This window comes from Idiotropiscis lumnitzeri, chromosome 9 (assembly GCF_059441095.1).
Source record: "Idiotropiscis lumnitzeri isolate Australia: NSW breed Sydney's pygmy pipehorse chromosome 9, RoL_Ilum_1.0, whole genome shotgun sequence".
In the NCBI taxonomy this organism is placed as follows: Eukaryota; Metazoa; Chordata; class Actinopteri; order Syngnathiformes; family Syngnathidae; genus Idiotropiscis; species Idiotropiscis lumnitzeri.
Window position 1 is genome coordinate 21,118,269 of NC_142399.1, and position 27,813 is coordinate 21,146,081.

At 43.3% G+C, this 27,813-nt stretch overlaps 24 non-coding genes across 24 annotated transcripts; all 24 read right to left on the bottom strand.

Moving 5' to 3' along the window:
* Positions 1-1,110: 1,110 nt before the first annotated feature.
* Positions 1,111-1,182, bottom strand: trnah-gug (transfer RNA histidin (anticodon GUG)). Its single transcript has one exon. It is a non-coding gene; the product is annotated as a tRNA-His (tRNA).
* A 450-nt stretch (positions 1,183-1,632) lies between these two features.
* trnar-ucg (transfer RNA arginine (anticodon UCG)) lies at positions 1,633-1,705 on the bottom strand. Its single transcript has one exon. It is a non-coding gene; the product is annotated as a tRNA-Arg (tRNA).
* Positions 1,706-3,167: 1,462 nt separating this feature from the next.
* trnah-gug (transfer RNA histidin (anticodon GUG)) lies at positions 3,168-3,239 on the bottom strand. Its single transcript has one exon. It is a non-coding gene; the product is annotated as a tRNA-His (tRNA).
* A 450-nt stretch (positions 3,240-3,689) lies between these two features.
* On the bottom strand, positions 3,690-3,762 carry trnar-acg (transfer RNA arginine (anticodon ACG)). Its single transcript has one exon. It is a non-coding gene; the product is annotated as a tRNA-Arg (tRNA).
* A 613-nt stretch (positions 3,763-4,375) lies between these two features.
* On the bottom strand, positions 4,376-4,448 carry trnar-acg (transfer RNA arginine (anticodon ACG)). The gene has a single exon. It is a non-coding gene; the product is annotated as a tRNA-Arg (tRNA).
* A 777-nt stretch (positions 4,449-5,225) lies between these two features.
* On the bottom strand, positions 5,226-5,297 carry trnah-gug (transfer RNA histidin (anticodon GUG)). The gene has a single exon. It is a non-coding gene; the product is annotated as a tRNA-His (tRNA).
* A 450-nt stretch (positions 5,298-5,747) lies between these two features.
* Positions 5,748-5,820, bottom strand: trnar-ucg (transfer RNA arginine (anticodon UCG)). The gene has a single exon. It is a non-coding gene; the product is annotated as a tRNA-Arg (tRNA).
* Positions 5,821-7,967: 2,147 nt separating this feature from the next.
* trnah-gug (transfer RNA histidin (anticodon GUG)) lies at positions 7,968-8,039 on the bottom strand. The gene has a single exon. It is a non-coding gene; the product is annotated as a tRNA-His (tRNA).
* A 449-nt stretch (positions 8,040-8,488) lies between these two features.
* trnar-acg (transfer RNA arginine (anticodon ACG)) lies at positions 8,489-8,561 on the bottom strand. Its single transcript has one exon. It is a non-coding gene; the product is annotated as a tRNA-Arg (tRNA).
* Positions 8,562-9,338: 777 nt separating this feature from the next.
* trnah-gug (transfer RNA histidin (anticodon GUG)) lies at positions 9,339-9,410 on the bottom strand. Its single transcript has one exon. It is a non-coding gene; the product is annotated as a tRNA-His (tRNA).
* A 450-nt stretch (positions 9,411-9,860) lies between these two features.
* Positions 9,861-9,933, bottom strand: trnar-acg (transfer RNA arginine (anticodon ACG)). The gene has a single exon. It is a non-coding gene; the product is annotated as a tRNA-Arg (tRNA).
* Positions 9,934-10,710: 777 nt separating this feature from the next.
* Positions 10,711-10,782, bottom strand: trnah-gug (transfer RNA histidin (anticodon GUG)). The gene has a single exon. It is a non-coding gene; the product is annotated as a tRNA-His (tRNA).
* Positions 10,783-11,232: 450 nt separating this feature from the next.
* On the bottom strand, positions 11,233-11,305 carry trnar-acg (transfer RNA arginine (anticodon ACG)). Its single transcript has one exon. It is a non-coding gene; the product is annotated as a tRNA-Arg (tRNA).
* Positions 11,306-14,141: 2,836 nt separating this feature from the next.
* trnah-gug (transfer RNA histidin (anticodon GUG)) lies at positions 14,142-14,213 on the bottom strand. Its single transcript has one exon. It is a non-coding gene; the product is annotated as a tRNA-His (tRNA).
* A 450-nt stretch (positions 14,214-14,663) lies between these two features.
* On the bottom strand, positions 14,664-14,736 carry trnar-ucg (transfer RNA arginine (anticodon UCG)). The gene has a single exon. It is a non-coding gene; the product is annotated as a tRNA-Arg (tRNA).
* Positions 14,737-15,348: 612 nt separating this feature from the next.
* On the bottom strand, positions 15,349-15,421 carry trnar-acg (transfer RNA arginine (anticodon ACG)). Its single transcript has one exon. It is a non-coding gene; the product is annotated as a tRNA-Arg (tRNA).
* A 613-nt stretch (positions 15,422-16,034) lies between these two features.
* Positions 16,035-16,107, bottom strand: trnar-acg (transfer RNA arginine (anticodon ACG)). Its single transcript has one exon. It is a non-coding gene; the product is annotated as a tRNA-Arg (tRNA).
* Positions 16,108-17,570: 1,463 nt separating this feature from the next.
* Positions 17,571-17,642, bottom strand: trnah-gug (transfer RNA histidin (anticodon GUG)). The gene has a single exon. It is a non-coding gene; the product is annotated as a tRNA-His (tRNA).
* Positions 17,643-18,092: 450 nt separating this feature from the next.
* Positions 18,093-18,165, bottom strand: trnar-ucg (transfer RNA arginine (anticodon UCG)). The gene has a single exon. It is a non-coding gene; the product is annotated as a tRNA-Arg (tRNA).
* Positions 18,166-20,149: 1,984 nt separating this feature from the next.
* trnar-acg (transfer RNA arginine (anticodon ACG)) lies at positions 20,150-20,222 on the bottom strand. Its single transcript has one exon. It is a non-coding gene; the product is annotated as a tRNA-Arg (tRNA).
* Positions 20,223-21,685: 1,463 nt separating this feature from the next.
* trnah-gug (transfer RNA histidin (anticodon GUG)) lies at positions 21,686-21,757 on the bottom strand. Its single transcript has one exon. It is a non-coding gene; the product is annotated as a tRNA-His (tRNA).
* A 1,820-nt stretch (positions 21,758-23,577) lies between these two features.
* On the bottom strand, positions 23,578-23,650 carry trnar-ucg (transfer RNA arginine (anticodon UCG)). Its single transcript has one exon. It is a non-coding gene; the product is annotated as a tRNA-Arg (tRNA).
* Positions 23,651-25,634: 1,984 nt separating this feature from the next.
* Positions 25,635-25,707, bottom strand: trnar-acg (transfer RNA arginine (anticodon ACG)). The gene has a single exon. It is a non-coding gene; the product is annotated as a tRNA-Arg (tRNA).
* Positions 25,708-27,170: 1,463 nt separating this feature from the next.
* trnah-gug (transfer RNA histidin (anticodon GUG)) lies at positions 27,171-27,242 on the bottom strand. The gene has a single exon. It is a non-coding gene; the product is annotated as a tRNA-His (tRNA).
* Positions 27,243-27,813: the final 571 nt, after the last annotated feature.

Here is a 27,813-nt window from a genome sequence, read left to right on the forward strand (position 1 = left end):
TCAGTTGGAATGAATTTTCTATTTTGCGGAATCTTGATTTTGAGATTTAAGCAACCTTTTCCAATGACAGGACGACCTTCTTGAAGGAAAAGGTACTTCTAAAATTGTGATGAAGAATGTAACTCTCCAGGTTAATGTTTGACAAAGAGTTTATTAAGCACTGGAAGGACCTTTTCCTTGTTGACATTGGTGAAGTGAGCCCTCTCCAGTGAATTCATGAAAACATACACGATGCACAGGTTTAGCACAAAATGTCAGACGAGCTAGCTGAGAGTCAAACCTAGAATGTCCTGAACCATTATCAGATGCGGTATCCATTGCGCCACTCGCCCCACTCATGTGTGGAGTTGTCTGTAAGACATCTGGGGGAACTCGTATCTCCCCACTGGTCAAGCAAGCAACTCTATTGGTGGAGCTGAGGCTGCCGTGAACCGGAACCGAACCTGTGTTGCTGCGGCCAGAACATAGAGAACTAACACCGATACGATCACGGCCCCCGAGTGTATAGCTATGCAATGGCAAAATTGTCTGTCTACTGCTGACAGCTACACTTACGGCCAAAATAAAATGCAACAGACTGTTTTTTTTAGAAAGGACGACTCAAACAATGTTAAATGACTTTCATTGGCAGAAAACTCCTTCAGTATTTCATGAAACTCATACAATTCAGAAATATTGAATACCAATTCAGTGGGAATGAATTTTCTATTTCGCAGGATCTTGATTTTGAGATTTAAGCAACCTTTTCCAATGACAGGACGACCTTCTTGAAGGAAAAGTTACTTCTAAAATTGTGTTAAAGAATGTAACTCTCCAGGTTAATGTTTGACAAAGAGTTTATTAAGCACTGGAAGGACCTTCTCCTTGTTGACATTGGTGAAGTGAGCCCTCTCCAGTGAATTCATGAAAAGATACACGATGCACAGGTTTAGCACAAAATGTAAGACGAGCTAGCTGGGAGTCAAACCTCAAATGTCCTGAACAATTATCAGATGCGGTATCCATTGCGCCACTCGCCCCACTCATGTGTGGAGTTGTCTGTAAGACATCGGGTGGGGACGCGTATGTCCCCACTGGTCAAGCAAGCAACACTATTGGTGAAGCTGAGGCTGCCGTGACCCGGATTCGAACCGGGGTTGCTGCGGCCACAACACAGAGTACTAACCACTATACGATCACGGCCCCGAGTGAGTTGCTATGCAATGGCAGAATTATCTCTGCACCGCTGACAGCTACACGTAAGGCCAAAATAAAATGCAACAGACGGGTTTCTGAGAAAGGACGACTGAAACAATGTTCAATGATTTTCATTGGCAGAAAACTCCTTCAGTATTTAATGAAACTCATACATTTCAGAAATCTTGAATCCCAATTCAGTGGGAATGAATTTTCTATTTTGCGAAATCTTGATTTTGAGATTTAAGCAACCTTTTCCAATGACAGGACGACCTTCTTGAAGGAAAAGGTACTTCTAAAATTGTGTTGAAGAATGTAACTCTCCAGGTTAATGTTTGACAAAGAGTTTATTCAGCAGTGGAAGGACCTTCTTCTTGTTGACATTGGTGAAGAAAGCCCTCTCCAGAGAATTCATGAAAAGATACACAATGCACAGGTTTAGCACAAAATGTAAGACGAGCTAGCTAGGAGTCGAACCTAGAATCTTCTGATCCGAAGTCAGATGCGGTATCCATTGCGCCACTAGCCCCACGCATGTGTGTAGTTGTCTGTAAGACATCGGGTGGGGACGCGTATCTCTCCACTTGTCAAGCAAGCAACACTATTGATGAAGCTGAGGCTGCCGTGACACGGACTCGAACCGGGGTTGCTGCGGCCACAACACAGAGCACTAACCACTATACGATCACGGCCCCGAGTGTGTTGCTATGCAATGGCAGTATTGTCTCTCCACCGCTGACAGCTACACGTAAGGCCAAAATAAAATACAACAGACGGGTTTCTTAGAAAGGACGACTGAAACAATGTATAATGATTTTCATTGGCAGAAAACTCCTTCAGTATTTAATGAAACTCATACATTTCAGAAATCTTGAATCCCAATTCAGTGGGAATGAATTTTCTATTTTGCGGAATCTTGATTTTGAGATTTAAGCAACCTTTTCCAATGACAGGACGACATTCTTGAAGGAAAAGGTACTTCTAAATTGTGATGAAGAATGTAACTCTCCAGGTTAATGTTTGACAAAGAGTTTAATCAGCACTGGAAGGACCTTCTCCTTGTTGACATTGGTGAAGTGAGCACTCCCCAGTGAATTCATGAAAAGATACACGATGCACAGGTTTAGCACAAAATGTAAGACGAGCTAGCTGGGAGTCAAACCTAGAATGACCTGAACCATTATCAGATGCGGTATCCATTGCGCCACGCGCCCCACTCATGTGTGGAGTTGTCTGTAAGACATCGGGTGGGGACGCGTATCTCCCCACTGGTCAAGCAAGGAACACTATTGGTGAAGCTGAGGCTGCCGTGACCCGGATTCGAAACGGGGTTGCTGCGGCCACTACACAGAGGACTAACCACTATACGATCACGGCCCCGAGTGTGTTGCTATGCAATGGCAGAATTGTCTCTCCACCGATGATAGCTACACGTAAGGCCAAAATAAAATGCAACAGACGGGTTTCTTAGAAAGGACGACTGAAACAATGTTCAATGATTTTCATTGGCAGAAAACTCCTTCAGTATTTAATGAAACTCATACATTTCCGAAATCTTGAATCCCAATTCAGTGGGAATGAATTTTCTATTTTGCGGAATCTTGATTTTAAGATTTAAGCAACCTTTTCCAATGACAGGACGACCTTCTTGAAGGAAAAGGTACTTCTAAAATTGTGATGAAGAATGTAACTCTCCAGGTTAATGTTTGACAAAGAGTTTATTAAGCACTGGAAGGACCTTTTCCTTGTTGACATTGGTGATGTGAGCCCTCCCCAGTGAAATCATGAAAAGATACACGATGCACAGGTTTAGCACAAAATGTAAGACCAGCTAGCTGGGAGTCAAACCTAGAATGTCCTGAACCATTATCAGATGCGGTATCCATTGCGCCACTCGCCCCACTCATGTGTGGAGTTGTCTGTAAGACATCGGGTGGGGACGCGTATGTCTCCATTGGTCAAGCAAGCAACACTATTGGTGAAGCTGAGGCTGCCGTGACCCGGATTCGAACCAGGGTTGCTGCGGCCACAACACAGAGTACTAACCACTATACGATCACGGCCCCGTGTGAGTTGCTATGCAATGGCAGAATTATCTCTGCACCGCTGACAGCTACACGTAAGGCCAAAATAAAATGCAACAGACGGGTTTCGTAGATAGGACGACTGAAACAATGTTAAATGATTTTCATTGGCAGAAAACTCCTTCAGTATTTAATGAAACTCATACATTTCAGAAATCTTGAATCCCAATTCAGTGGGAATGAATTTTCTATTTTGCGGAATCTTGATTTTGAGATTTAAGCTACCTTTTCCAATGACAGGACGACCTTCTTGAAGGAAAAGGTACTTCTAAAATTGTGTTGAAGAATGTAACTCTCCAGGTTAATGTTTGACAAAGAGTTTATTCAGCACTGGAAGGACCTTCTCCTTGTTGACATTTGTGAAGAAAGCCCTCTCCAGAGAATTCATAAAAAGATACACAATGCACAGGTTTAGCACAAAATGTAAGACGAGCTAGCTAGGAGTCGAACCTAGAATCTTCTGATCCGTAGTCAGATGCGTTATCCATTGCGCCACTAGCCCTACGCATGTGTGTAGTTGTCTGAAAGACATCGGGTGGGGACGCGTATCTCCCCACTGGTCAAGCAAGGAACACTATCGGTGAAGCTGAGGCTGCCGTGACCCGGATTCAAACCGGGGTTGCTGCGGCCAAAACACAGAGTACTAACCAATATACAATCACGACCCCGAATGTGTTGCTATGCAATGGCAGAATTATCTCTGCACCGCTGACAGCTACACGTAAGGCCAAAATAAAATGCAACAGACGGGTTTCGTAGATAGGACGACTGAAACAATGTTAAATGATTTTCATTGGCAGAAAACTCCTTCAGTATTTAATGAAACTCATACATTTCAGAAATCTTGAATCCCAATTCAGTGGGAATGAATTTTCTATTTTGCGGAATCTTGATTTTGAGATTTAAGCAACCTTTTCCAATGACAGGACGACCTTCTTGAAGGAAAAGGTACTTCTAAAATTGTGTTGAAGAATGTAACTCTCCAGGTTAATGTTTGACAAAGAGTTTATTCAGCAGTGGAAGGACCTTCTCCTTGTTGACATTGGTGAAGAAAGCCCTCTCCAGAGAATTCATAAAAAGATACACAATGCACAGGTTTAGCACAAAATGTAAGACGAGCTAGCTAGGAGTCGAACCTAGAATCTTCTGATCCGTAGTCAGATGCGGTATCCATTGCGCCACTAGCCCCACGCATGTGTGTTGTTGTCTGTAAGACATCGGGTGGGGACGCATATCTCTCCACTGGTCAAGCAAGCAACACTATTGGTGAAGCTGAGGCTGCCGTGAAACGGGCTCGAACCAGGGTTGCTGCGGCCACAACACAGAGTACTAACCACTATACGAACACTGCCCCGAGTGTGTTGCTATGCAATGGCAGAATTGTCTCTCCACCGCTGACAGCTACACGTAAGGCCAAAATAAAATGCAACAGACAGGTTTCTTAGAAAGGACGACTGAAACAATGTTCAATGATTTTCATTGGCAGAAAACTCCTTCAGTATTTAATGAAACTCATACATTTCAGAAATCTTGAATCCCAATTCAGTTGGAATGAATTTTCTATTTTGCGGAATCTTGATTTTGAGATTTAAGCAACCTTTTCCAATGACAGGACGACCTTCTTGAAGGAAAGGGTACTTCTAAAATTGTGTTAAAGAATGTAACTCTCCAGGTTAATGTTTGACAAAGAGTTTATTAAACACTGGAAGGACCTTCTCCTTGTTGACATTGGTGAAGTGAGCCCTCTCCAGTGAATTCATGAAAAGATACACGATGCACAGGTTTAGCACAAAATGTAAGACGAGCTAGCTGGGAGTCAAACCTCAAATGTCCTGAACAATTATCAGATGCGGTATCCATTGCGCCACTCGCCCCACTCATGTGTGGAGTTGTCTGTAAGACATCGGGTGGGGACGCGTATGTCCCCATTGGTCAAGCAAGCAACACTATTGGTGAAGCTGAGGCTGCCGTGACCCGGATTCGAACCGGGGTTGCTGCGGCCACAACACAGAGTACTAACCACTATACGATCACGGCCCCGAGTGAGTTGCTATGCAATGGCAGAATTATCTCTGCACCGCTGACAGCTACACGTAAGGCCAAAATAAAATGCAACAGACGGGTTTCTTAGAAAGGACGACTGAAACAATGTTCAATGATTTTCATTGGCAGAAAACTCCTTCAGTATTTAATGAAACTCATACATTTCAGAAATCTTGAATCCCAATTCAGTGGGAATGAATTTTCTATTTTGCGAAATCTTGATTTTGAGATTTAAGCAACCTTTTCCAATGACAGGACGACCTTCTTGAAGGAAAAGGTACTTCTAAAATTGTGTTGAAGAATGTAACTCTCCAGGTTAATGTTTGATAAAGAGTTTATTCAGCACTGGAAGGACCTTCTCCTTGTTGACATTGGTGAAGAAAGCCCTCTACAGAGAATTCATGAAAAGATACACAATGCACAGGTTTAGCACAAAATGTAAGACGAGCTAGCTAGGAGTCAAACCTAGAATCTTCTGATCCGAAGTCAGATGCGGTATCCATTGCGCCACTAGCCCCACGCATGTGTGTAGTTGTCTGTAAGACATCGGGTGGGGACGCGTATCTCCCCACTGGTCAAGCAAGGAACACTATCGGTGAAGCTGAGGCTGCCGTGACGCGGATTCAAACCGGGGTTGCTGCGGCCACAACACAGAGTACTAACCAATATACAATCACGACTCCGAATGTGTTGCTATGCAATGGCAGAATTGTCTCTCCACCGCTGACAGCTACACGTTATGCCAAAATAAAATACAACAGACGGGTTTCTTAGAAAGGACGACTGAAACAATGTTCAATGATTTTCATTGGCAGAAAACTCCTTCAGTATTTAATGAAACTCATACATTTCAGAAATCTTGAATCCCAATTCAGTGGGAATGAATTTTCTATTTTGCGGAATCTTGATTTTGAGATTTAAGCAACCTTTTCCAATGACAGGACGACCTTCTTGAAGGAAAAGGCACTTCTAAAATTGTGTTGAAGAATGTAACTCTCCAGGTTAATGTTTGACAAAGAGTTTATTAAGCACTGGAAGGACCTTTTCCTTGTTGACATTGGTGAAGTGAGCACTCCCCAGTGAATTCATGAAAAGATACACGATGCACAGGTTTAGCACAAAATGTAAGACGAGCTAGCTGGGAGTCAAACCTAGAATGTCCTGAACCATTATCAGATGCGGTATCCATTGCGCCACTCGCCCCACTCATGTGTGGAGTTGTCTGTAAGACATCTGGGGGAACTCGTATCTCCCCACTGGTCAAGCAAGCAACTCTATTGGTGGAGCTGAGGCTGCCGTGAACCGGAACCGAACCTGTCTTGCTGCGGCCAGAACATAGAGAACTAACACCGATACGATCACGGCCCCCGAGTGTATAGCTATGCAATGGCAAAATTGTCTGTCTACTGCTGACAGCTACACTTACGGCCAAAATAAAATGCAACAGACTGTTTTTTTAGAAAGGACGACTCAAACAATGTTAAATGACTTTCATTGGCAGAAAACTCCTTCAGTATTTCATGAAACTCATACAATTCAGAAATCTTGAATACCAATTCAGTGGGAATGAATTTTCTATTTCGCAGGATCTTGATTTTGAGATTTAAGCAACCTTTTCCAATGACAGGACGACCTTCTTGAAGGAAAAGTTACTTCTAAAATTGTGTTGAAGAATGTAACTCCAGGTTAATGTTTGACAAAGAGTTTATTAAGCACTGGAAGGACCTTCTCCTTGTTGACATTGGTGAAGTGAGCCTTCTCCAGTGAATTCATGAAAAGATACACGATGCACAGGTTTAGCACAAAATGTAAGACGAGCTAGCTGGGAGTCAAACCTAGAATGTCCTGAACCATTATCAGATGCGGTATCCATTGCGCCACTCGCCCCACTCATGTGTGGAGTTGTCTGTAAGACATCTGGGGGGACTCGTATCTCCCCACTAGTGAAGCAAGCAAATCTATTGGTGGAGCTGAGGCTGCCGTGACCCAGAACCGAACCTGTGTTGCTGCTGCCAGAACATAGAAAACTAACACCGATACGATCACGGCCCCGAGTGTATAGCTATGCGATGGCAAAATTGTCTGTCTACCGCTGACAGCTACACGTACGGCCAAAATAAAATGCAACAGACTGTTTTTTTTAGAAAGGACGACTCAAACAATGCTAAATGACTTTCATTGGCAGAAAACTCCTTAAGTATTTCATGAAACTCATACAATTCAGAAATCTTGAATACCAATTCAGTGGGAATGAATTTTCTATTTCGCAGGATCTGGATTTTGAGATTTAAGCAACCTTTTCCAATGACAGGATGACCTTCTTGAAGGAAAAGGTACTTCTAAAATTGTGTTGAAGAATGTAACTCTCCAGGTTAATGTTTGACAAAGAGTTTATTAAGCACTGGAAGGACCTTTTCCTTGTTGAGATTGGTGAAGTGAGCCCTCTCCAGTGAATTCATGAAAAGATACACGATGCAATGGTTTAGCACAAAATGTAAGACGAGCTTGCTGGGAGTCAAACCTCGAATGTCCTGAATCATTATCAGATGCGGTATCCATTGCGCCACTCGCCCCACCCATGTGTGGAGTTTTCTGTAAGACTTCGGGTGGGGACGCGTATCTCCCCACTGGTCAAGCAAGCAACACTATTGGTGAAGCTGAGGCTGCCGTGACCCGGATTCGAACCGGGGTTGCTGCGGCCACAACACAGAGTACTAACCACTATACGATCACGGCCCCGAGTGTGTTGCTATGCAATGGCAGAATTGTCTCTGCACCGCTGACAGCTACACGTAAGGCCAAAATAAAATGCAACAGACGGGTTTCGTAGATAGGACGACTGAAACAATGTTCAATGATTCTCATTGGCAGAAAACTCCTTCAGTATTTAATGAAACTCATACATTTCAGAAATCTTGAATCCCAATTCAGTGGGAATGAATTTTCTATTTTGCGGAATCTTGATTTTGAGATTTAAGCAACCTTTTCCAATGACAGGACGACCTTCTTGAAGGAAAAGGTACTTCTAAAATTCTGTTGAAGAATGTAACTCTCCAGGTTAATGTTTGACAAAGAGTTTATTCAGCACTGGAAGGACCTTCTCCTTGTTGACATTGGTGAAGAAAGCCCTCTCCAGAGAATTCATAAAAAGATACACAATCACAGGTTTAGCACAAAATGTAAGACGAGCTAGCTAGGAGTCGAACCTAGAATCTTCTGATCCGTAGTCAGATGCGTTATCCATTGCGCCACTAGCCCCACGAATGTGTGTAGTTGTCTGAAAGACATCGGGTGGGGACGCGTATCTCTCCACTGGTCAAGCAAGCAACACTATTGGTGAAGCTGAGGCTGCCGTGACACGGACTCGAACCGGGGTTGCGGCGGCCACAACACAGAGTACTAATCACTATACGATCACTGCCCCGAGTGTGTTGCTATGCAATGGCAGAATTGTCTCTCCACCGCTGACAGCTACACGTAAGGCCAAAATAAAATGCAACAGACGGGTTTCTTAGAAAGGACGACTGAAACAATGTTCAATGATTTTCATTGGCAGAAAACTCCTTCAGTATTTAATGAAACTCATACATTTCAGAAATCTTGAATCCCAATTCAGTGGGAATGAATTTTCTATTTTGCGGAATCTTGATTTTGAGATTTAAGCAACCTTTTCCAATGACAGGACGACCTTCTTGAAGGAAAAGGTACTTCTAAAATTGTGATGAAGAATGTAACTCTCCAGGTTAATGTTTGACAAAGAGTTTATTAAGCACTGGAAGGACCTTTTCCTTGTTGACATTGGTGATGTGAGCCCTCCCCAGTGAAATCATGAAAAGATACACGATGCACAGGTTTAGCACAAAATGTAAGACCAGCTAGCTGGGAGTCAAACCTAGAATGTCCTGAACCATTATCAGATGCGGTATCCATTGCGCCACTCGCCCCACTCATGTGTGGAGTTGTCTGTAAGACATCGGGTGGGGACGCGTATGTCTCCATTGGTCAAGCAAGCAACACTATTGGTGAAGCTGAGGCTGCCGTGACCCGGATTCGAACCAGGGTTGCTGCGGCCACAACACAGAGTACTAACCACTATACGATCACGGCCCCGTGTGAGTTGCTATGCAATGGCAGAATTATCTCTGCACCGCTGACAGCTACACGTAAGGCCAAAATAAAATGCAACAGACGGGTTTCGTAGATAGGACGACTGAAACAATGTTAAATGACTTTCATTGGCAGAAAACTCCTTCAGTATTTAATGAAACTCATACATTTCAGAAATCTTGAATCCCAATTCAGTGGGAATGAATTTTCTATTTTGCGGAATCTTGATTTTGAGATTTAAGCTACCTTTTCCAATGACAGGACGACCTTCTTGAAGGAAAAGGTACTTCTAAAATTGTGTTGAAGAATGTAACTCTCCAGGTTAATGTTTGACAAAGAGTTTATTCAGCACTGGAAGGACCTTCTCCTTGTTGACATTTGTGAAGAAAGCCCTCTCCAGAGAATTCATAAAAAGATACACAATGCACAGGTTTAGCACAAAATGTAAGACGAGCTAGCTAGGAGTCGAACCTAGAATCTTCTGATCCGTAGTCAGATGCGTTATCCATTGCGCCACTAGCCCTACGCATGTGTGTAGTTGTCTGAAAGACATCGGGTGGGGACGCGTATCTCCCCACTGGTCAAGCAAGGAACACTATCGGTGAAGCTGAGGCTGCCGTGACCCGGATTCAAACCGGGGTTGCTGCGGCCAAAACACAGAGTACTAACCAATATACAATCACGACCCCGAATGTGTTGCTATGCAATGGCAGAATTGTCTCTCCACCGCTGACAGCTACACGTAAGGCCAAAATAAAATGCAACAGACGGGTTTCTTAGAAAGGACGACTGAAACAATGTTCAATGATTTTCATTGGCAGAAAACTCCTTCAGTATTTAATGAAACTCATACATTTCAGAAATCTTGAATCCCAATTCAGTGGGAATTAATTTTCTATTTTGCGGAATCTTGATTTTGAGATTTAAGCAACCTTTTCCAATGACAGGACGACCTTCTTGAAGGAAAAGGTACTTCTAAAATTGTGATGAAGAATGTAACTCTCAAGGTTAATGTTTGACAAAGAGTTTATTAAGCACTGGAAGGACCTTTTCCTTGTTGACATTGGTGATGTGAGCCCTCCCCAGTGAAATCATGAAAAGATACACGATGCACAGGTTTAGCACAAAATGTAAGACCAGCTAGCTGGGAGTCAAACCTAGAATGTCCTGAACCATTATCAGAAGCGGTATCCATTGCGCCACTCGCCCCACTCATGTGTGGAGTTGTCTGTAAGACATCGGGTGGGGACGCGTATGTCTCCATTGGTCAAGCAAGCAACACTATTGGTGAAGCTGAGGCTGCCGTGACCCGGATTCGAACCGGGGTTGCTGCGGCCACAACACAGAGTACTAACCACTATACGATCACGGCCCCGTGTGAGTTGCTATGCAATGGCAGAATTATCTCTGCACCGCTGACAGCTACACGTAAGGCCAAAATAAAATGCAACAGACGGGTTTCGTAGATAGGACGACTGAAACAATGTTAAATGATTTTCATTGGCAGAAAACTCCTTCAGTATTTAATGAAACTCATACATTTCAGAAATCTTGAATCCCAATTCAGTGGGAATGAATTTTCTATTTTGCGGAATCTTGATTTTGAGATTTAAGCTACCTTTTCCAATGACAGGACGACCTTCTTGAAGGAAAAGGTACTTCTAAAATTGTGTTGAAGAATGTAACTCTCCAGGTTAATGTTTGACAAAGAGTTTATTCAGCACTGGAAGGACCTTCTCCTTGTTGACATTTGTGAAGAAAGCCCTCTCCAGAGAATTCATAAAAAGATACACAATGCACAGGTTTAGCACAAAATGTAAGACGAGCTAGCTAGGAGTCGAACCTAGAATCTTCTGATCCGTAGTCAGATGCGTTATCCATTGCGCCACTAGCCCTACGCATGTGTGTAGTTGTCTGAAAGACATCGGGTGGGGACGCGTATCTCCCCACTGGTCAAGCAAGGAACACTATCGGTGAAGCTGAGGCTGCCGTGACCCGGATTCAAACCGGGGTTGCTGCGGCCAAAACACAGAGTACTAACCAATATACAATCACGACCCCGAATGCGTTGCTATGCAATGGCAGAATTATCTCTGCACCGCTGACAGCTACACGTAAGGCCAAAATAAAATGCAACAGACGGGTTTCGTAGATAGGACGACTGAAACAATGTTAAATGATTTTCATTGGCAGAAAACTCCTTCAGTATTTAATGAAACTCATACATTTCAGAAATCTTGAATCCCAATTCAGTGGGAATGAATTTTCTATTTTGCGGAATCTTGATTTTGAGATTTAAGCAACCTTTTCCAATGACAGGACGACCTTCTTGAAGGAAAAGGTACTTCTAAAATTGTGTTGAAGAATGTAACTCTCCAGGTTAATGTTTGACAAAGAGTTTATTCAGCACTGGAAGGACCTTCTCCTTGTTGACATTTGTGAAGAAAGCCCTCTCCAGAGAATTCATAAAAAGATACACAATGCACAGGTTTAGCACAAAATGTAAGACGAGCTAGCTGAGAGTCAAACCTAGAATCTTCTGATCCGTAGTCAGATGCGGTATCCATTGCGCCACTAGCCCCACGCATGTGTGTAGTTGTCTGTAAGACATCGGGTGGGGACGCATATCTCTCCACTGGTCAAGCAAGCAACACTATTGGTGAAGCTGAGGCTGCCGTGAAACGGGCTCGAACCAGGGTTGCTGCGGCCACAACACAGAGTACTAACCACTATACGAACACTGCCCCGAGTGTGTTGCTATGCAATGGCAGAATTGTCTCTCCACCGCTGACAGCTACACGTAAGGCCAAAATAAAATGCAACAGACAGGTTTCTTAGAAAGGACGACTGAAACAATGTTCAATGATTTTCATTGGCAGAAAACTCCTTCAGTATTTAATGAAACTCATACATTTCAGAAATCTTGAATCCCAATTCAGTTGGAATGAATTTTCTATTTTGCGGAATCTTGATTTTGAGATTTAAGCAACCTTTTCCAATGACAGGACGACCTTCTTGAAGGAAAAGGTACTTCTAAAATTGTGATGAAGAATGTAACTCTCCAGGTTAATGTTTGACAAAGAGTTTATTAAGCACTGGAAGGACCTTTTCCTTGTTGACATTGGTGAAGTGAGCCCTCTCCAGTGAATTCATGAAAACATACACGATGCACAGGTTTAGCACAAAATGTAAGACGAGCTAGCTGAGAGTCAAACCTAGAATGTCCTGAACCATTATCAGATGCGGTATCCATTGCGCCACTCGCCCCACTCATGTGTGGAGTTGTCTGTCAGACATCTGGGGGAACTCGTATCTCCCCACTGGTCAAGCAAGCAACTCTATTGGTGGAGCTGAGGCTGCCGTGAACCGGAACCGAACCTGTGTTGCTGCGGCCAGAACATAGAGAACTAACACCAATACGATCACGGCCCCCGAGTGTATAGCTATGCAATGGCAAAATTGTCTGTCTACTGCTGACAGCTACACTTACGGCCAAAATAAAATGCAACAGACTGTTTTTTTTAGAAAGGACGACTCAAACAATGTTAAATGACTTTCATTGGCAGAAAACTCCTTCAGTATTTCATGAAACTCATACAATTCAGAAATATTGAATACCAATTCAGTGGGAATGAATTTTCTATTTCGCAGGATCTTGATTTTGAGATTTAAGCAACCTTTTCCAATGACAGGACGACCTTCTTGAAGGAAAAGTTACTTCTAAAATTGTGTTAAAGAATGTAACTCTCCAGGTTAATGTTTGACAAAGAGTTTATTAAGCACTGGAAGGACCTTCTCCTTGTTGACATTGGTGAAGTGAGCCCTCTCCAGTGAATTCATGAAAAGATACACGATGCACAGGTTTAGCACAAAATGTAAGACGAGCTAGCTGGGAGTCAAACCTAGAATGTCCGGAACCATTATCAGATGCGGTATCCATTGCGCCACTCGCCCCACTCATGTGTGGAGTTGTCTGTAAGACATCTGGGGGGACTCGTATCTCCCCACTAGTGAAGCAAGCAACTCTATTGGTGGAGCTGAGGCTGCCGTGACCCAGAACCGAACCTGTGTTGCTGCGGCCAGAACATAGAAAATTAACACCGATACGATCACGGCCCCGAGTGTATAGCTATGCAATGGCAAAATTGTCTGTCTACCGCTGACAGCTACACGTACGGCCAAAATAAAATGCAACAGACTGTTTTTTTTAGAAAGGACGACTCAAACAATGTTAAATGACTTTCATTGGCAGAAAACTCCTTCAGTATTTCATGAAACTCATACAATTCAGAAATATTGAATACCAATTCAGTGGGAATGAATTTTCTATTTCGCAGGATCTTGATTTTGAGATTTAAGCAACCTTTTCCAATGACAGGACGACCTTCTTGAAGGAAAAGTTACTTCTAAAATTGTGTTAAAGAATGTAACTCTCCAGGTTAATGTTTGACAAAGAGTTTATTAAGCACTGGAAGGACCTTCTCCTTGTTGACATTGGTGAAGTGAGCCCTCTCCAGTGAATTCATGAAAAGATACACGATGCACAGGTTTAGCACAAAATGTAAGACGAGCTAGCTGGGAGTCAAACCTCAAATGTCCTGAACAATTATCAGATGCGGTATCCATTGCGCCACTCGCCCCACTCATGTGTGGAGTTGTCTGTAAGACATCGGGTGGGGACGCGTATGTCCCCATTGGTCAAGCAAGCAACACTATTGGTGAAGCTGAGGCTGCCGTGACCCGGATTCGAACCAGGGTTGCTGCGGCCACAACACAGAATACTAACCACTATACGATCACGGCCCCGCGTGAGTTGCTATGCAATGGCAGAATTATCTCTGCACCGCTGACAGCTACACGTAAGGCCAAAATAAAATGCAACAGACGGGTTTCTTAGAAAGGACGACTGAAACAATGTTCAATGATTTTCATTGGCAGAAAACTCCTTCAGTATTTAATGAAACTCATACATTTCAGAAATCTTGAATCCCAATTCAGTGGGAATGAATTTTCTATTTTGCGAAATCTTGATTTTGAGATTTAAGCAACCTTTTCCAATGACAGGACGACCTTCTTGAAGGAAAAGGTACTTCTAAAATTGTGTTGAAGAATGTAACTCTCCAGGTTAATGTTTGACAAAGAGTTTATTCAGCAGTGGAAGGACCTTCTTCTTGTTGACATTGGTGAAGAAAGCCCTCTCCAGAGAATTCATGAAAAGATACACAATGCACAGGTTTAGCACAAAATGTAAGACGAGCTAGCTAGGAGTCGAACCTAGAATCTTCTGATCCGAAGTCAGATGCGGTATCCATTGCGCCACTAGCCCCACGCATGTGTGTAGTTGTCTGTAAGACATCGGGTGGGGACGCGTATCTCTCCACTTGTCAAGCAAGCAACACTATTGATGAAGCTGAGGCTGCCGTGACACGGACTCGAACCGGGGTTGCTGCGGCCACAACACAGAGCACTAACCACTATACGATCACGGCCCCGAGTGTGTTGCTATGCAATGGCAGTATTGTCTCTCCACCGCTGACAGCTACACGTAAGGCCAAAATAAAATACAACAGACGGGTTTCTTAGAAAGGACGACTGAAACAATGTATAATGATTTTCATTGGCAGAAAACTCCTTCAGTATTTAATGAAACTCATACATTTCAGAAATCTTGAATCCCAATTCAGTGGGAATGAATTTTCTATTTTGCGGAATCTTGATTTTGAGATTTAAGCAACCTTTTCCAATGACAGGACGACATTCTTGAAGGAAAAGGTACTTCTAAATTGTGATGAAGAATGTAACTCTCCAGGTTAATGTTTGACAAAGAGTTTATTAAGCACTGGAAGGACCTTTTCCTTGTTGACATTGGTGATGTGAGCCCTCTCCAGTGAATTCATGAAAAGATACACGATGCACAGGTTTAGCACAAAATGTAAGACGAGCTAGCTAGGAGTCGAACATAGAATCTTCTGATCCGTAGTCAGATGCGTTATCCATTGCGCCACTAGCCCCACGCATGTGCGTAGTTGTCTGAAAGACATCGGGTGGGGACGCGTATCTCCCCACTGGTCAAGCAAGGAACACTATCGGTGAAGCTGAGGCTGCCGTGACGCGGATTCAAACCGGGGTTGCTGCGGCCACAACACAGAGTACTAACCAATATACAATCACGACCCCGAATGTGTTGCTATGCAATGGCAGAATTGTCTCTCCACCGCTGACAGCTACACGTTAGGCCAAAATAAAATACAACAGACGGGTTTCGTAGATAGGACGACTGAAACAATGTTAAATGATTTTCATTGGCAGAAAACTCCTTCAGTATTTAATGAAACTCATACATTTCAGAAATCTTGAATCCCAATTCAGTGGGAATGAATTTTCTATTTTGCGGAATCTTGATTTTGAGATTTAAGCTACCTTTTCCAATGACAGGACGACCTTCTTGAAGGAAAAGGTACTTCTAAAATTGTGTTGAAGAATGTAACTCTCCAGGTTAATGTTTGACAAAGAGTTTATTCAGCACTGGAAGGACCTTCTCCTTGTTGACATTTGTGAAGAAAGCCCTCTCCAGAGAATTCATAAAAAGATACACAATGCACAGGTTTAGCACAAAATGTAAGACGAGCTAGCTAGGAGTCGAACCTAGAATCTTATGATCCGTAGTCAGAAGCGTTATCCATTGCGCCACTAGCCCTACGCATGTGTGTAGTTGTCTGAAAGACATCGGGTGGGGACGCGTATCTCCCCACTGGTCAAGCAAGGAACACTATCGGTGAAGCTGAGGCTGCCGTGACGCGGATTCAAACCGGGGTTGCTGCGGCCACAACACAGAGTACTAACCAATATACAATCACGACCCCGAATGTGTTGCTATGCAATGGCAGAATTGTCTCTCCACCGCTGACAGCTACACGTTAGGCCAAAATAAAATACAACAGACGGGTTTCGTAGATAGGACGACTCAAACAATGTTAAATGACTTTCATTGGCAGAAAACTCCTTCAGTATTTCATGAAACTCATACAATTCAGAAATATTGAATACCAATTCAGTGGGAATGAATTTTCTATTTCGCAGGATCTTGATTTTGAGATTTAAGCAACCTTTTCCAATGACAGGACGACCTTCTTGAAGGAAAAGTTACTTCTAAAATTGTGTTAAAGAATGTAACTCTCCAGGTTAATGTTTGACAAAGAGTTTATTAAGCACTGGAAGGACCTTCTCCTTGTTGACATTGGTGAAGTGAGCCCTCTCCAGTGAATTCATGAAAAGATACACGATGCACAGGTTTAGCACAAAATGTAAGACGAGCTAGCTGGGAGTCAAACCTAGAATGTCCGGAACCATTATCAGATGCGGTATCCATTGCGCCACTCGCCCCACTCATGTGTGGAGTTGTCTGTAAGACATCTGGGGGGACTCGTATCTCCCCACTAGTGAAGCAAGCAACTCTATTGGTGGAGCTGAGGCTGCCGTGACCCAGAACCGAACCTGTGTTGCTGCGGCCAGAACATAGAAAATTAACACCGATACGATCACGGCCCCGAGTGTATAGCTATGCAATGGCAAAATTGTCTGTCTACCGCTGACAGCTACACGTACGGCCAAAATAAAATGCAACAGACTGTTTTTTTTAGAAAGGACGACTCAAACAATGTTAAATGACTTTCATTGGCAGAAAACTCCTTCAGTATTTCATGAAACTCATACAATTCAGAAATCTTGAATACCAATTCAGTGGGAATGAATTTTCTATTTCACAGGATCTGGATTTTGAGATTTAAGCAACCTTTTCCAATGACAGGATGACCTTCTTGAAGGAAAAGGTACTTCTAAAATTGTGTTGAAGAATGTAACTCTCCAGGTTAATGTTTGACAAAGAGTTTATTAAGCACTGGAAGGACCTTTTCCTTGTTGAGATTGGTGAAGTGAGCCCTCTCCAGTGAATTCATGAAAAGATACACGATGCACAGGTTTAGCACAAAATGTAAGACGAGCTAGCTGGGAGTCAAACCTCAAATGTCCTGAACAATTATCAGATGCGGTATCCATTGCGCCACTCGCCCCACTCATGTGTGGAGTTGTCTGTAAGACATCGGGTGGGGACGCGTATGTCCCCATTGGTCAAGCAAGCAACACTATTGGTGAAGCTGAGGCTGCCGTGACCCGGATTCGAACCAGGGTTGCTGCGGCCACAACACAGAGTACTAACCACTATACGATCACGGCCCCGAGTGAGTTGCTATGCAATGGCAGAATTATCTCTGCACCGCTGACAGCTACACGTAAGGCCAAAATAAAATGCAACAGACGGGTTTCTTAGAAAGGACGACTGAAACAATGTTCAATGATTTTCATTGGCAGAAAACTCCTTCAGTATTTAATGAAACTCATACATTTCAGAAATCTTGAATCCCAATTCAGTGGGAATGAATTTTCTATTTTGCGAAATCTTGATTTTGAGATTTAAGCAACCTTTTCCAATGACAGGACGACCTTCTTGAAGGAAAAGGTACTTCTAAAATTGTGTTGAAGAATGTAACTCTCCAGGTTAATGTTTGACAAAGAGTTTATTCAGCAGTGGAAGGACCTTCTTCTTGTTGACATTGGTGAAGAAAGCCCTCTCCAGAGAATTCATGAAAAGATACACAATGCACAGGTTTAGCACAAAATGGAAGACGAGCTAGCTAGGAGTCGAACCTAGAATCTTCTGATCCGAAGTCAGACGCGGTATCCATTGCGCCACTAGCCCCACGCATGTGTGTAGTTGTCTGTAAGACATCGGGTGGGGACGCGTATCTCTCCACTTGTCAAGCAAGCAACACTATTGGTGAAGCTGAGGCTGCCGTGACACGGACTCGAACCGGGGTTGCTGCGGCCACAACACAGAGCACTAACCACTATACGATCACGGCCCCGAGTGTGTTGCTATGCAATGGCAGTATTGTCTCTCCACCGCTGACAGCTACACGTAAGGCCAAAATAAAATACAATCGACGGGTTTCTTAGAAAGGACGACTGAAACAATGTTAAATGACTTTCATTGGCAGAAAACTCCTTCAGTATTTCATGAAACTCATACAATTCAGAAATCTTGAATACCAATTCAGTGGGAATGAATTTTCTATTTCGCAGGATCTTGATTTTGAGATTTAAGCAACCTTTTCCAATGACAGGACGACCTTCTTGAAGGAAAAGTTACTTCTAAAATTGTGTTGAAGAATGTAACTCTACAGGTTAATGTTTGACAAAGAGTTTATTAAGCACTGGAAGGACCTTCTCCTTGTTGACATTGGTGATGTGAGCCCTCTCCAGTGAATTCATGAAAAGATACACGATGCACAGGTTTAGCACAAAATGTAAGACGAGGTAGCTGGGAGTCAAACCTCGAATGTCCTGAACCATTATCAGATGCGGTATCCATTGCGCCACTCGCCCCACTCATGTGTGGAGTTTTCTGTTAGACATCTGGGGGGACTCGTATCTCCCCACTGGTCAAGCAAGCAACTCTATTGGTGGAGCTGAGGCTGCCGTGAACCGGAACCGAACCTGTGTTGCTGCGGCCAGAACATAGAGAACTAACACCGATACGATCACGGCCCCGAGTGTATAGCTATGCAATGGCAAAATTGTCTGTCTACTGCCGACAGCTACACTTACGGCCAAAATAAAATGCAACAGACTGTGTTTTTAGAAAGGACGACTCAAACAATGTTAAATGACTTTCATTGGCAGAAAACTCCTTCAGTATTTCATGAAACTCATACAATTCAGAAATCTTGAATACCAATTCAGTGGGAATGAATTTTCTATTTCGCAGGATCTTGATTTTGAGATTTAAGCAACCTTTTCCAATGACAGGACGACCTTCTTGAAGGAAAAGTTACTTCTAAAATTGTGTTGAAGAATGTAACTCTACAGGTTAATGTTTGACAAAGAGTTTATTAAGCACTGGAAGGACCTTCTCCTTGTTGACATTGGTGAAGTGAGCCCTCTCCAGTGAATTCATGAAAAGATACACGATGCACAGGTTTAGCACAAAATGTAAGACGAGCTAGCTGGGAGTCAAACCTAGAATCTTCTGATCCGTAGTCAGATGCGTTATCCATTGCGCCACTCGCCCCACTCATGTGTGGAGTTGTCTGTAAGACATCTGGGGGGACTCGTGTCTCCCCACTAGTCAAGGAAGCAACTCCATGGGTGGAGCTGAGGCTGCCGTGACCCAGAACCGAACCTGTGTTGCTGCGGCCAGAACATAGAAAACTAACACCGATACGATCACGGCCCCGAGTGTATAGCTATGCGATGGCAAAATTGTCTGTCTACCGCTGACAGCTACACGTACGGCCAAAATAAAATGCAACAGACTGGTTTTTTTAGAAAGGACGACTCAAACAATGTTAAATGATTTTCATTGGCAGAAAACTCCTTCAGTATTTAATGAAACTCATACATTTCAGAAATCTTGAATCCCAATTCAGTGGGAATGAATTTTCTATTTTGCGGAATCTTGATTTTGAGATTTAAGCTACCTTTTCCAATGACAGGACGACCTTCTTGAAGGAAAAGGTACTTCTAAAATTGTGTTGAAGAATGTAACTCTCCAGGTTAATGTTTGACAAAGAGTTTATTCAGCACTGGAAGGACCTTCTCCTTGTTGACATTGGTGAAGAAAGCCCTCTCCAGAGAATTCATAAAAAGATACACAATGCACAGGTTTAGCACAAAATGTAAGACGAGCTAGCTAGGAGTCGAACCTAGAATCTTCTGATCCGTAGTCAGATGCGTTATCCATTGCGCCACTAGCCCCACGAATGTGTGTAGTTGTCTGAAAGACATCGGGTGGGGACGCGTATCTCTCCACTGGTCAAGCAAGCAACACTATTGGTGAAGCTGAGGCTGCCGTGACACGGACTCGAACCGGGGTTGCGGCGGCCACAACACAGAGTACTAATCACTATACGATCACTGCCCCGAGTGTGGTGCTATGCAATGGCAGAATTGTCTCTCCACCGCTGACAGCTACACGTAAGGCCAAAATAAAATGCAACAGACGGGTTTCTTAGAAAGGACGACTGAAACAATGTTCAATGATTTTCATTGGCAGAAAACTCCTTCAGTATTTAATGAAACTCATACATTTCAGAAATCTTGAATCCCAATTCAGTGGGAATGAATTTTCTATTTTGCGGAATCTTGATTTTGAGATTTAAGCAACCTTTTCCAATGACAGGACGACCTTCTTGAAGGAAAAGGTACTTCTAAAATTGTGATGAAGAATGTAACTCTCCAGGTTAATGTTTGACAAAGAGTTTATTAAGCACTGGAAGGACCTTTTCCTTGTTGACATTGGTGATGTGAGCCCTCCCCAGTGAAATCATGAAAAGATACACGATGCACAGGTTTAGCACAAAATGTAAGACCAGCTAGCTGGGAGTCAAACCTAGAATGTCCTGAACCATTATCAGATGCGGTATCCATTGCGCCACTCGCCCCACTCATGTGTGGAGTTGTCTGTAAGACATCTGGGGGGACTCGTATCTCCCCACTGGTCAAGCAAGCAACTCTATTGGTGGAGCTGAGGCTGCCGTGACCCAGAACCGAACCTGTGTTGCTGCGGCCAGAAGATAGAAAACTAACACCGATACGATCACGGCCCCGAGTGTATAGCTATGCGATGGCAAAATTGTCTGTCTCCCGCTGACAGCTACACGTACGGCCAAAATAAAATGCAACAGACTGTTTTTTTTAGAAAGGACGACTCAAACAATGTTAAATGACTTTCATTGGCAGAAAACTCCTTCAGTATTTCATGAAACTCATACAATTCAGAAATCTTGAATACCAATTCAGTGGGAATGAATTTTCTATTTCGCAGGATCTGGATTTTGAGATTTAAGCAACCTTTTCCAATGACAGGACGACCTTCTTGAAGGAAAAGGTACTTCTAAAATTGTGTTGAAGAATGTAACTCTCCGGGTTAATGTTTGACAAAGAGTTTATTCAGCACTGGAAGGACCTTTTCCTTGTTGAGATTGGTGAAGTGAGCCCTCTCCAGTGAATTCATGAAAAGATACACGATGCACAGGTTTAGCACAAAATGTAAGACGAGCTAGCTGGGAGTCAAACCTCAAATGTCCTGAACAATTATCAGATGCGGTATCCATTGCGCCACTCGCCCCACTCATGTGTGGAGTAGTCTGTAAGACATCGGGTGGGGACGCGTATGTCCCCATTGGTCAAGCAAGCAACACTATTGGTGAAGCTGAGGCTGCCGTGACCCGGATTCGAACCGGGGTTGCTGCGGCCACAACACAGAGTACTAACCACTATACGATCACGGCCCCGAGTGAGTTGCTATGCAATGGCAGAATTATCTCTGCACCGCTGACAGCTACACGTAAGGCCAAAATAAAATGCAACAGACGGGTTTCGTAGATAGGACGACTGAAACAATGTTAAATGATTTTCATTGGCAGAAAACTCCTTCAGTATTTAATGAAACTCATACATTTCAGAAATCTTGAATCCCAATTCAGTGGGAATGAATTTTCTATTTTGCGGAATCTTGATTTTGAGATTTAAGCAACCTTTTCCAATGACAGGACGACCTTCTTGAAGGAAAAGGTACTTCTAAAATTGTGATGAAGAATGTAACTCTCCAGGTTAATGTTTGACAAAGAGTTTATTAAGCACTGGAAGGACCTTCTCCTTGTTCACATTGGTGAAGTGAGCCCTCTCCAGAGAATTCATGAAAAGATACACAATGCACAGGTTTAGCACAAAATGTAAGACGAGCTAGCTAGGAGTCGAACCTAGAATGTCCTGAACCATTATCAGATGCGGTATCCATTGCGCCACTAGCCCCACGCATGTGTGTAGTTGTCTGAAAGACATCGGGTGGGGACGCGTATCTCCCCACTGGTCAAGCAAGGAACACTATCGGTGAAGCTGAGGCTGCCGTGACCCGGATTCAAACCGGGGTTGCTGCGGCCAAAACACAGAGTACTAACCAATATACAATCACGACCCCGAATGTGTTGCTATGCAATGGCAGAATTGTCTCTCCACCGCTGACAGCTACACGTAAGGCCAAAATAAAATGCAACAGACGGGTTTCTTAGAAAGGACGACTGAAACAATGTTCAATGATTTTCATTGGCAGAAAACTCCTTCAGTATTTAATGAAACTCATACATTTCAGAAATCTTGAATCCCAATTCAGTGGGAATGAATTTTCTATTTTGCGGAATCTTGATTTTGAGATTTAAGCAACCTTTTCCAATGACAGGACGACCTTCTTGAAGGAAAAGGCACTTCTAAAATTGTGTTGAAGAATGTAACTCTCCAGGTTAATGTTTGACAAAGAGTTTATTAAGCACTGGAAGGACCTTTTCCTTGTTGACATTGGTGAAGTGAGCACTCCCCAGTGAATTCATGAAAAGATACACGATGCACAGGTTTAGCACAAAATGTAAGACGAGCTAGCTGGGAGTCAAACCTAGAATGTCCTGAACCATTATCAGATGCGGTATCCATTGCGCCACTCGCCCCACTCATGTGTGGAGTTGTCTGTAAGACATCTGGGGGAACTCGTATCTCCCCACTGGTCAAGCAAGCAACTCTATTGGTGGAGCTGAGGCTGCCGTGAACCGGAACCGAACCTGTCTTGCTGCGGCCAGAACATAGAGAACTAACACCGATACGATCACGGCCCCCGAGTGTATAGCTATGCAATGGCAAAATTGTCTGTCTACTGCTGACAGCTACACTTACGGCCAAAATAAAATGCAACAGACTGTTTTTTTAGAAAGGACGACTCAAACAATGTTAAATGACTTTCATTGGCAGAAAACTCCTTCAGTATTTCATGAAACTCATACAATTCAGAAATCTTGAATACCAATTCAGTGGGAATGAATTTTCTATTTCGCAGGATCTTGATTTTGAGATTTAAGCAACCTTTTCCAATGACAGGACGACCTTCTTGAAGGAAAAGTTACTTCTAAAATTGTGTTGAAGAATGTAACTCCAGGTTAATGTTTGACAAAGAGTTTATTAAGCACTGGAAGGACCTTCTTCTTGTTGACATTGGTGAAGAAAGCCCTCTCCAGAGAATTCATGAAAAGATACACAATGCACAGGTTTAGCACAAAATGGAAGACGAGCTAGCTAGGAGTCGAACCTAGAATCTTCTGATCCGAAGTCAGACGCGGTATCCATTGCGCCACTAGCCCCACGCATGTGTGTAGTTGTCTGTAAGACATCGGGTGGGGACGCGTATCTCTCCACTTGTCAAGCAAGCAACACTATTGGTGAAGCTGAGGCTGCCGTGACACGGACTCGAACCGGGGTTGCTGCGGCCACAACACAGAGCACTAACCACTATACGATCACGGCCCCGAGTGTGTTGCTATGCAATGGCAGTATTGTCTCTCCACCGCTGACAGCTACACGTAAGGCCAAAATAAAATACAATCGACGGGTTTCTTAGAAAGGACGACTGAAACAATGTTAAATGACTTTCATTGGCAGAAAACTCCTTCAGTATTTCATGAAACTCATACAATTCAGAAATCTTGAATACCAATTCAGTGGGAATGAATTTTCTATTTCGCAGGATCTTGATTTTGAGATTTAAGCAACCTTTTCCAATGACAGGACGACCTTCTTGAAGGAAAAGTTACTTCTAAAATTGTGTTGAAGAATGTAACTCTACAGGTTAATGTTTGACAAAGAGTTTATTAAGCACTGGAAGGACCTTCTCCTTGTTGACATTGGTGATGTGAGCCCTCTCCAGTGAATTCATGAAAAGATACACGATGCACAGGTTTAGCACAAAATGTAAGACGAGGTAGCTGGGAGTCAAACCTCGAATGTCCTGAACCATTATCAGATGCGGTATCCATTGCGCCACTCGCCCCACTCATGTGTGGAGTTTTCTGTTAGACATCTGGGGGGACTCGTATCTCCCCACTGGTCAAGCAAGCAACTCTATTGGTGGAGCTGAGGCTGCCGTGAACCGGAACCGAACCTGTGTTGCTGCGGCCAGAACATAGAGAACTAACACCGATACGATCACGGCCCCGAGTGTATAGCTATGCAATGGCAAAATTGTCTGTCTACTGCCGACAGCTACACTTACGGCCAAAATAAAATGCAACAGACTGTGTTTTTAGAAAGGACGACTCAAACAATGTTAAATGACTTTCATTGGCAGAAAACTCCTTCAGTATTTCATGAAACTCATACAATTCAGAAATCTTGAATACCAATTCAGTGGGAATGAATTTTCTATTTCGCAGGATCTTGATTTTGAGATTTAAGCAACCTTTTCCAATGACAGGACGACCTTCTTGAAGGAAAAGTTACTTCTAAAATTGTGTTGAAGAATGTAACTCTACAGGTTAATGTTTGACAAAGAGTTTATTAAGCACTGGAAGGACCTTCTCCTTGTTGACATTGGTGAAGTGAGCCCTCTCCAGTGAATTCATGAAAAGATACACGATGCACAGGTTTAGCACAAAATGTAAGACGAGCTAGCTGGGAGTCAAACCTAGAATCTTCTGATCCGTAGTCAGATGCGTTATCCATTGCGCCACTCGCCCCACTCATGTGTGGAGTTGTCTGTAAGACATCTGGGGGGACTCGTGTCTCCCCACTAGTCAAGGAAGCAACTCCATGGGTGGAGCTGAGGCTGCCGTGACCCAGAACCGAACCTGTGTTGCTGCGGCCAGAACATAGAAAACTAACACCGATACGATCACGGCCCCGAGTGTATAGCTATGCGATGGCAAAATTGTCTGTCTACCGCTGACAGCTACACGTACGGCCAAAATAAAATGCAACAGACTGGTTTTTTTAGAAAGGACGACTCAAACAATGTTAAATGATTTTCATTGGCAGAAAACTCCTTCAGTATTTAATGAAACTCATACATTTCAGAAATCTTGAATCCCAATTCAGTGGGAATGAATTTTCTATTTTGCGGAATCTTGATTTTGAGATTTAAGCTACCTTTTCCAATGACAGGACGACCTTCTTGAAGGAAAAGGTACTTCTAAAATTGTGTTGAAGAATGTAACTCTCCAGGTTAATGTTTGACAAAGAGTTTATTCAGCACTGGAAGGACCTTCTCCTTGTTGACATTGGTGAAGAAAGCCCTCTCCAGAGAATTCATAAAAAGATACACAATGCACAGGTTTAGCACAAAATGTAAGACGAGCTAGCTAGGAGTCGAACCTAGAATCTTCTGATCCGTAGTCAGATGCGTTATCCATTGCGCCACTAGCCCCACGAATGTGTGTAGTTGTCTGAAAGACATCGGGTGGGGACGCGTATCTCTCCACTGGTCAAGCAAGCAACACTATTGGTGAAGCTGAGGCTGCCGTGACACGGACTCGAACCGGGGTTGCGGCGGCCACAACACAGAGTACTAATCACTATACGATCACTGCCCCGAGTGTGGTGCTATGCAATGGCAGAATTGTCTCTCCACCGCTGACAGCTACACGTAAGGCCAAAATAAAATGCAACAGACGGGTTTCTTAGAAAGGACGACTGAAACAATGTTCAATGATTTTCATTGGCAGAAAACTCCTTCAGTATTTAATGAAACTCATACATTTCAGAAATCTTGAATCCCAATTCAGTGGGAATGAATTTTCTATTTTGCGGAATCTTGATTTTGAGATTTAAGCAACCTTTTCCAATGACAGGACGACCTTCTTGAAGGAAAAGGTACTTCTAAAATTGTGATGAAGAATGTAACTCTCCAGGTTAATGTTTGACAAAGAGTTTATTAAGCACTGGAAGGACCTTTTCCTTGTTGACATTGGTGATGTGAGCCCTCCCCAGTGAAATCATGAAAAGATACACGATGCACAGGTTTAGCACAAAATGTAAGACCAGCTAGCTGGGAGTCAAACCTAGAATGTCCTGAACCATTATCAGATGCGGTATCCATTGCGCCACTCGCCCCACTCATGTGTGGAGTTGTCTGTAAGACATCTGGGGGGACTCGTATCTCCCCACTGGTCAAGCAAGCAACTCTATTGGTGGAGCTGAGGCTGCCGTGACCCAGAACCGAACCTGTGTTGCTGCGGCCAGAAGATAGAAAACTAACACCGATACGATCACGGCCCCGAGTGTATAGCTATGCGATGGCAAAATTGTCTGTCTCCCGCTGACAGCTACACGTACGGCCAAAATAAAATGCAACAGACTGTTTTTTTTAGAAAGGACGACTCAAACAATGTTAAATGACTTTCATTGGCAGAAAACTCCTTCAGTATTTCATGAAACTCATACAATTCAGAAATCTTGAATACCAATTCAGTGGGAATGAATTTTCTATTTCGCAGGATCTGGATTTTGAGATTTAAGCAACCTTTTCCAATGACAGGACGACCTTCTTGAAGGAAAAGGTACTTCTAAAATTGTGTTGAAGAATGTAACTCTCCGGGTTAATGTTTGACAAAGAGTTTATTCAGCACTGGAAGGACCTTTTCCTTGTTGAGATTGGTGAAGTGAGCCCTCTCCAGTGAATTCATGAAAAGATACACGATGCACAGGTTTAGCACAAAATGTAAGACGAGCTAGCTGGGAGTCAAACCTCAAATGTCCTGAACAATTATCAGATGCGGTATCCATTGCGCCACTCGCCCCACTCATGTGTGGAGTAGTCTGTAAGACATCGGGTGGGGACGCGTATGTCCCCATTGGTCAAGCAAGCAACACTATTGGTGAAGCTGAGGCTGCCGTGACCCGGATTCGAACCGGGGTTGCTGCGGCCACAACACAGAGTACTAACCACTATACGATCACGGCCCCGAGTGAGTTGCTATGCAATGGCAGAATTATCTCTGCACCGCTGACAGCTACACGTAAGGCCAAAATAAAATGCAACAGACGGGTTTCGTAGATAGGACGACTGAAACAATGTTAAATGATTTTCATTGGCAGAAAACTCCTTCAGTATTTAATGAAACTCATACATTTCAGAAATCTTGAATCCCAATTCAGTGGGAATGAATTTTCTATTTTGCGGAATCTTGATTTTGAGATTTAAGCAACCTTTTCCAATGACAGGACGACCTTCTTGAAGGAAAAGGTACTTCTAAAATTGTGATGAAGAATGTAACTCTCCAGGTTAATGTTTGACAAAGAGTTTATTAAGCACTGGAAGGACCTTCTCCTTGTTCACATTGGTGAAGTGAGCCCTCTCCAGAGAATTCATGAAAAGATACACAATGCACAGGTTTAGCACAAAATGTAAGACGAGCTAGCTAGGAGTCGAACCTAGAATGTCCTGAACCATTATCAGATGCGGTATCCATTGCGCCACTAGCCCCACGCATGTGTGTAGTTGTCTGAAAGACATCGGGTGGGGACGCGTATC